The sequence below is a fragment of the Dromaius novaehollandiae genome, chromosome 8 (genome assembly GCF_036370855.1).
Source record: "Dromaius novaehollandiae isolate bDroNov1 chromosome 8, bDroNov1.hap1, whole genome shotgun sequence".
In the NCBI taxonomy this organism is placed as follows: domain Eukaryota; kingdom Metazoa; phylum Chordata; class Aves; order Casuariiformes; family Dromaiidae; genus Dromaius; species Dromaius novaehollandiae.
The window spans coordinates 18,994,103-19,003,176 of record NC_088105.1 but is presented as its reverse complement, the minus strand read 5'-3'; the positions used below and the strand labels follow the sequence as shown (position 1 = coordinate 19,003,176).

Genomic DNA, 9,074 nt, shown 5'->3' with positions numbered 1-9,074 from the left:
GCGGAGAGCACATGAAAATCCTGCTTGCATCATCAGATGCCGCATTTGAACTCTCACGTACTTTAACAGTCTGAAACAAATGAGGAATTCACAAGCTAAGATCACTTGGTGTTGAATACTCCAATGGATCTTGTCCCCTATAGGGTATCTTTTAACTATACCAAGCAAAGCAAGTTAGAAGTTTGCAACTTACAAAATAGCTTCCTTATGGATTTTGGGGGTAGTCTAGGTCATTGCTGTTTTACTTATAAATTACATTATCATCTGTTGCAAAAGATGAAATACTTTCCATCTTTCTAATCTACATAATTATTATCACTATAGCAGAAGTAGCAGGAAGACTACCTGATAGAACGGTACCTCTGATAAAACACATCCACCTGTGCACAATGTTTCCTCAAAAAAAAAAAAAAAAAAAGAGCAAATACTGCATCAAACAGCTCTGTTTCAATTTGTCAACTTGTAAGAGTTTCTTTCATCCGGCTATATGAAACAGCTAAGAATGTAAATTTTGTGGGCAATAATAAAGGCAGTGGTGCCTAGGAGCTTAGCACATTCCAAAATGCAAGCATACATTTGGATGGTTCAATTTTCTAAACCTCCATCAAATTTAGGACAGTCTATTCTAGGAATATGTATTTTTTCCATCAAGCTAAAATAGATTAGAAGCATCATTTTCTTTTGTGTTTTATTCTGAAATGCATGTAATATTTCATTTTCAAACACATCTCAATCAATCTTTCCTATATCTTTGATTCAATCTTTTAAAAAGACCTATACAATACTTTAACTGCCAGGCTTTAAGTAAAGCTACCCTAAGAAAAGCATACAAGTTACCGTTATCTGTTGCCCTCTATACATCCACTAGCTTCCAGAATTCTGTGAGTTTCTGTAGTCTCTTTTGATGGGCTGGACTATTTCTGGCAGGACTAATACTTTTATATATATATATATATATGTATATATGTGTATATATTCTTCATGAACCCAAGGTACCTCTTCAATTATAGGTAAATCAAAGTTGGTTTTCTTCCAAACATGCCTTCTGTACACAGAAAGCTTTGAAAACCGTCCACTTCTGACATACAGGTTACTAAGATTCAAATTCTTTCAGAATATGAATAATAATCCACAGTTATATTAGGAATGTAGCATAACAGGATATTAATTCAGTCTGAAACACCCATTGCCCTGGCAAGCTATCTGCAAGAGTTTGGAATAATCACAATTATTGTATGGCTGAAAACTTTCACTGTTCAAATCCCAGCTTGCAAAGACAGAAAACTCTGTTTTATCACTTTCTGCTAATGGAAACTTGTCATTTGTCTAGCCTACAGATATATGAAAATGAAAAAAAGAAGGACCTTTTGACCTAAATGACTTCATCACCATCTCAGCTGGCAATCAGCTACTGAGTGAGCCTTCCTGGATGGTGCTATTGGCTTCTTGACTTTTCGTCAGTGCTCTTAGGTGTTATAATAATGTACTAGTGTCTTCATTGTATCACATTCAGACCTAATGAAAGTCAATGGTTCTCTTTTTATCTGCAGTGTCCTCAGTAGGAATGCATGTGAGATATTAAAATTTCAGCTGGGAGAATACCTGCTGATACTATGTTCCATATCAGTCTGAGAAAATATCACAAAATATTTCCACACAATAGTCTTGATTTTTTTTAATGTTTTTTTTTCCATGTCAAGGCTTCTCTGTCTTCTCTAAATACCCTTAAAAAGACACATTGTCAGGAACCATAACAGAAAATGTAAAACTTAAATTAATTGCAGATTTGTAGTTCTAAACACTTGCAAAGAACAGGAGCCTAAGGCATGGGTTCTAACCAACGAAAGACACGTTTGTCACATTTATCCACTTACCCACTGTCACCCAGCAGAGTCACAATGAACCTACCATATGTATCATATATATCCAAAATTATTTACATATTTTTCAGTAAATAATACCATATAATGGATAAATGTGAACACTTCAGGATTTATTTCAGTTAATTCATAGTCCGAAAAGGCGTTTCAGTCTTACAACTGATTACTGATTGTTGATTCTGCACTCAGCTACAGTTATAAAGATGGCACTTTATGCTCTTTATATCAATTGTTCACATAATCATTCTTCTCCCTTTTTATATCTAAATGTATTGGAGTTTATTTGAATAGGGGAAATATTTATTATGGAGACATACCTAATGCAAACATCAATTTTACAGTGTAAGGAGAGCAAATCGACATTGAACTTACAAATGGAAATGTTGAAGGAAGAGGAGACTCTCACCGAATATTTTTGTATGCACGTTCAGAGCTTATCTCCTACTTCATCATCCTATAGTATTATTTTAACTACTACCTTTCTAAAATGTCCAGAAGGTCATTCAAAGTACTTCCTGAAAAATGAAGCTGTGATTGTCATTTCAAATCACAATTAGAAAGTGTTCTGTCATTCTAATTACCTATATGTTTTGCTTACTCTTACTAATCTTTCTACTCAGCTTCCCACCTCCATTGTCCATTTTCTCTCAACTTCTGTTCTCAGTTAATGTCCCAACATTTTTTTTGTAGAGTGACTGATATGGAAAAAAGTAAGACTGGTTCCCTTTAGCAGGTTTCCCTGAGCCTAAAGGAACTTTTAATGATGTCTTGGTTAAGAAGAGGAGCTTGGTTCACTCCAAGTCCTTTCCCATAATAGCCAACTCCTTGGAAGAAGATGCTGTTCTGGATGAGCATTTGGAAGGGCAGTGGAGCACAGTTGTCCAAAATTTTCTGAGAAGCCTTGTAGTGCACTAAGATTGTATTTTCCCATCATGTTCTTTACTGTAAGAAAGAGACTCCAAAACCATGTAAGGGCACATTAAATCTTTTGACTTTCATAATACAATAGCTTGCTGTAATAATGCCTTCATTTTTGAGATTTCCTGAAATACTGACAGGTTTTGGTGCATCATTATCCTTTATGCTGCCCTGTCCTTAAGCTTTCAGTGTCTTCAAATGAAGTTTGGTTAGAATGGCCATACTGATCCTTATCTAATTTGCTTCTTCTCATTATATATCTCATACATTTATTATCATTCAAATTGCACTTAGAGACAGTAGAAGGATTATAAAATTCACGTTTCTCCTGATGTGTATATTTCTATTATTAAGTTATTCTAAACCATGCTTAAAAATAGTTCTCAACAATATGTGTGTACCAATCCAAATACAATCATTTTGCAATGGCCACTCTGAGGTTATATACAAAAATACCCTCTCTATATATTCATATGCACAGCACATGCAGCACATAAACTGTTGGAGAAATACCTCTTCCATCCAAGTCAAGATAAAACTCTCAAGGATTTCAGTAGGTCCACGATTTTGCTTCACGTATCTCTGTCTACCTCTTCATAGGAAAATGACCGTCTTAAAAAAACAAACAAAAAGGAAGAGGAAGTACTGGAGGATATCCTTAAACTGAATAACCACCACTTAATTAGGCATTTCCAATTTTTCAGCTATAAAATATAAAGTGCTGAAAACACAACTGAAAAATAAAGTCTTCAAAAAGTAAGCAATTTTCCTTTCATTTCTGTAGTAGCCTGCGTCAAGTCAATCTATCATCAACTTCACAAAGTGGCAGCTTGCCTTCACCTAGCAACATTTTCCACATACTTAAGGCTGTTCAACACAGAAAACAAAACTGTAGCTGCTGCACAGCTACCAAATGGATGAGACTGCAAGTGGAAGCAAGGCATAGTCCCGTAGGGAAACTGATCTGAAGAAATGCAGAGAAGTGGACGAGAGGTGAGTGAAGTCTATCGGCATAAAAGATGTGTAAGAAATAGACTGCAAAAGAAGGAAAATGCTTCTTTTTTTCAAAGCTGAAGATGCTGAATTTGAACCAACACATTAAGTCTGAACAGGTGAAAGTGCAGCTGGCCACATGTGATTCAATAGTAAAAAAGTACGGAAAGTGAAAAGCAGATACTTTTAGAAAAATATAATCCTTCTGGGAGGCAGGAAGATTAGGAGAGAAAGAGAAAAAAATGAAGTTAGTTAATAGATAAACACAGCTAAAAAGAAATTCCAAAGTTAAGAATTTCAGAGTGTTTTAAATTAACTTGAAAAGGTTGATCAAAAATATATCTACAATGCAGACAAATACTTTCGCTTTAAATACAGCCAACTTGGAAGAGACAGTAAGGGTTGAGAGGCAAAGGATAAGAAACTGAAGATTTATTAAATTTATTGTTCTGCTTCTGCTTTTGTTGAGTTGGGGGTAAAGACAAAATGTGCCAGGAACCATATTTCTTTAGGTGATAAAGCTGAAATTTGGAAAGGCTTCAGGTAGACGTATGCATCTGCGCATTTTAGTTGAAATGTGTAAGAAGAGAATGACAATTCATTTTGCTTAGCAGACTTTTCAAATTCCATTTGCTTTGCTGCTTTTCAAAATACATAATTTAAAAAACCATTCTGATGATGTTTAAATTGTATTTAATTTGCTTTTTCCAATTCTTTATTCTCAAGGTCATTTACACTCACAGACATAGACACACACACACATTCTGTTGCTTAAAGCTAATTTACTTTTGTTGATTATTCAGCAGTGGAAGTCATATACTTCTCCCAGTGGTATCATTACCATGAATTAATAGCACTGTTCACTGTTATTTTTATTGGAAAAAATGACTTTCAACTATTATGTCTCAGCTGGAGCAATCATATGATATCTTAGGTTATCTCATTCATGCCACATCTCAAAAATAACTTGAGTGCTAACCTTAATTGGATGAATATTGTAGGATATAATAACAGAACGTAATGAAACACACTATTTTTTTTAGACATTTCCCAATATGGGTTTAATTAAACTCCCTTTTTTGTTGTTGTTCTTAATTCTGATCAAGTTTTATGACTCAGTCTCAAGCACAGCTGAAGAGGAGACATTTCTCTGTCCTAGAAGCCCAGGCCTGCGTTTGCTGGGAGCGACACCAGAAACTCCCGCGCGTGGGGACGGAGGCGCGGGCCCTGGCAGAGGACAGGCACAGACGGCTCTGGCTGGCTTCCTGGGGGCTGGGTAAGCAGGGCGCTGAGGGCTCCTGCCTGGCGGGACGCAGTGGCGTGTTCCCAGGGGCTGCCTGCTGCAAGGGCGACCGTGACAAAAGCCAGACTAATGCAATCAACAGCCAGGGACAAAGCAAAACAAGGCCGCCCTCCTCCTCCTCAGCAAAACAAAAACATGCATTTGCTTCTCACCTTACTCTAGGGATCTTCTTTTTATATAAAGCGATCACAAGTTTAAACACAGAGGAAAATTGCTCCCAAATCCAATAAAATTTGGAATCGCAGCCACTAGCAATACCAGGGGATTTCCACCCAATATATTTGCCAACAAATCAATAACAAGAGTAAATCCTTCTGCATTGTGGGCAATCAAATGCTCACTAACAGGTACTATCACCTAAATTACTATAATCCCCCAAGTGCTCTGTATGTGTCAAAGTTAATACCAAAGGAAGCTTATGCTTCGCATGTGAAAAGCTGAAGGATATTTCTTAATAATGGTTTAAATAAAAGGAAATTATGTGGAGATTTTGAATTAAATGATCCTGAACTGACTGGGCTCCTCTGAAGTCCCTTCCTTCCAGAGATGTTATGTTTTCTTATCCCACAGAGCATGCTGGTCCGCCAGATCAGTTACGCTAAGCCTGAAATGAATTCACTGCGCTCTTAATCCACAGCCTGTCTGAAAAAGTGGTGGCTGCTTTCTTTTGTCATACTGCTTACATGTAAATTCTTTTCCAACCTGTGGAAATCATTCATTCCAGCATTTATTTCACAGCCAGTCAAATATGTAAACTTTCAACTCTGCAGAGTGGACTAACTATTGATATTTAGACCAAGCGCTTGCTTACCATTAATCATTCCTTGGCTGGATTGTGATTAAATAAGGAATAAGATGGCAATTTAAATCTCGTCATTTGAAAGAGCCTGTTGGGGCCATGGCATGGCTTTGCTTTGTTTTGCTTTAAGGGGAGCAGCTTTCATTGCTTTTTAAAATTTGCACATAGCTCCAACTCCAGAGTATGGCCAACCTTTCTGTTTCTCCGGGGAAAATTCATCTTTGAGGTGTCCCTCTTCTCCAGGTTGGTGACTTGTCCCCCGTGAGAGGCCTGTGGTGCAGACTCTTGTGCAAAATCAAAATGTACATGACAAGTAAATAATAAAAAGAGCAGCTAAAGCAATCCGGAACCTACTCCCTGGTGCCTCAAATCAGTTAGAGCTAGGTGGGTGAATTTGCCTCAACCTTTTCTGATTAATTTTTGCTATCAATTAATGACTGGTTTGGAGGACCTACCTCTTCATGAAGAATAGCACTATGGTTAATACACTTGCTGGGTTTCACAAAACTCAATTAGTAGTTCACTTACAGACTTAACCACAGGTCCTGAGGAAAAAAAAAAAAAGAGATTTCTCTTTGTTTCACTTATCCGTAAGTCAGGAGGCAAAAAAGGTATTCTTCTATATCACTTAGAAAAATACACAGCTAAATCCACATCTGAGCTGCTACAACACTAGCGTGAGGCAGCTGCCTAAGTCAGCAGGGAAGTTAAGAGCGAGCGGCATATTCACCCCACGCAACACAGGGACGGAGACTTGAGGCTGTCCTGACTACGCGTGACTACAGGGCTCCCACACGCCCGGCACAGTCCAGTCGGGGGCTCTGACATGCTGCAGTTTCTTTTTTGACTACACTCTGACAGGTAGTAACTACGCCAAATATTGCTCATTTGCACTTTTTTGAGGTGTCTTCAGTTTCCTTCTCATAACTGATCCAAGGTGTCTAGCTTGGTCTTTGAAACTCGGGGTTCCCTCCTCATACTCGAAATATTCCTCAGTCCGTGACTCAAACGAAGGGCAGGGCCGAGCAGCCACGGGACAACCCATTGCAGGAGAAAACAGGGGGGTTTTCATCCTGCAGGGAAGAAGCCAGAGGCTGCAGGCCGGGCTGCCCCGGCAGCAGTACGTGGGGAGACAGCAGGCCAGGTGTCAGCGCTGCGAGCACATTTGAAGTAGAGGACATTAAAATCAACAGGCGTCTAGAGACATTCTGGGGAAGTGGCATTTGTCACTGGCAAAGCTTTCCACTGAAAGCCTTGCTGCACCACTCTGCTTAAAACGCTTCTCATGTGAGTCTGGGAGGTGCACTCATCGATTTTCTTAAACAGGAAACATTTATTAATGAAAGTACTCTAAGTATTGGGAACAAATAATCAGGCCTCCTGATTTCCAGTTTGATTTCTAGATTTGTCTTTCTTGTTTATGAGCAACCACACTGTGCCTGGAACGCGATAAAGGTCTCAGAAAAATTTCATGGTTGAATTTCATGGTAGTGCAAGTAAATACGCTGTTCCTGCTCCCACCTGACATTGCACCTAATGCAACAATGCTGAAGCCTTTGATTTCCTTCCTTTGGCCCTTTACGATATCTTTCTGAAGCTTTCCTGATCCTATTTCTTGCAATAAAACCTTGAAGGCAGGCCTTTTATAGCATCATCCATTGCTGAATTGAAGTTTCATGTATTTTGGGAACAAGCCGCTCAGGGCAGGGAGATTGCATACTCCAGGTCACCCAGTCTGAAACCAGGGTCCTACGAGGGAACATGCAGGATTTTGCAGAGGCGTGTGGAAAACTGGCTACGTGCTCACTGAGATTGAATAAGCTAAGTGACAGAAAGCAATGAAACACGATACACTGCGGTTTGTCAGAAGAAGCAGTATTTTCCCAACTAGGTGTTATTGTTCTGATGGTAATGAGCAAGATCAGTATTTTGTAATTAGCAGAAGGGAATTTGAGATACCAGACTGATGAGTCACAATTTCAGAGAGTGGGCGTTTGAAGGTTATTTGTGATATATAGCAATAACAAGTTGCTTTTCACAAAATGATTTGCGCTTTAATAATGGCACTCTAAAATTGGTATGGGGTAGATATATTTACTGAGCAGTGCGTTAACAAATTGAAAGGTGTTTCCTGAATATAGTCAGGAAAGGGGGTATGGAAAAGAGCTGCTCCTTTGCAGTAACACTTTTCAAAGGCAGAAAAAGTGAACTCTGGTTGCAGGATGCAAGAGGAATAAGATGAGGTTTTGTATATATGCATATACATGTATATACAGAAATACATACATATAAATACATACATACATACATGTATATGTGTATATATATAGACACACACACAAACACACACACACACACACACACACACACACACACAAACATACCAGCAACGACAAGTCATTCCAGAGAGAAAAAGAAGTTGCTAGTAAAGGAAGAAGATGAAAAAATTGATCATGCTAATTCCAAACACACTGCTGGTAAGAGAGTCTCTAGCTTTATGAGCGAGAAAGCAAAATGGCTAATTAAGAAATGATGAAGACTTGACATCTGATTCTGATCCTCCTTAAGGCATAACTCATCACCATTGACATGCTTCAAGGTAACACACTGATTTACACTCCTGTACAGATGGTCAAAAATCTAATGCCTGGATGACTGATAAAAAGCTAGTCAAGAGCTGCATGGCGAACTTTAATACAGGCACATGAGCACTTGTGAGTGAAGCGCACCACGGAGTTCATGCTAATTACTTTACGGGATTTACCAGAGAAATCTTTTGAATATATTTTACAATCTGGTCCTGCAAGAGTTATCTATATGCCTAGCTTAAAAGATGTGAGCAGTCTCCTTTGCATCATTAGAATCCACATACTTAAAATTAGCCATGTGAGTAATTTTTTTTCTTTGTAGGCTAGGGCTTTTGGAGAACTAATGAGACACCAGATGGCTGGATGACACTGAACTTTAGAAGATGAATAAAGAGTAATCGTGGAAATTATCATCTGGTAAATCACATTACAATCCCTAGGAAAATAATGGAAGTGAGATTAAAAAAGAAGAAAAAAAGGAAAGTAAGCAGCTGACAGCAGAAACATGAGCAATAAACACCAATGAGTGAAATTATGATCCTAGACATACGTGCTGCAACACAGGGCGACTACAGCAGGGGTCGCAAATTTGT

General features: G+C 38.4%; 1 long non-coding RNA gene across 1 annotated transcript; it reads right to left on the bottom strand.

The window, feature by feature from the left end:
- Positions 1 to 1,660: 1,660 nt before the first annotated feature.
- LOC112994693 (uncharacterized) lies at positions 1,661 to 7,073 on the bottom strand. Its single transcript, XR_003262002.2, has 2 exons — positions 6,349 to 7,073; positions 1,661 to 3,410 (listed from the first exon to the last, which is right to left on the bottom strand). It is a non-coding gene; the product is annotated as an uncharacterized LOC112994693 (long non-coding RNA).
- Between the last annotated feature and the right edge of the window lie 2,001 nt (positions 7,074 to 9,074).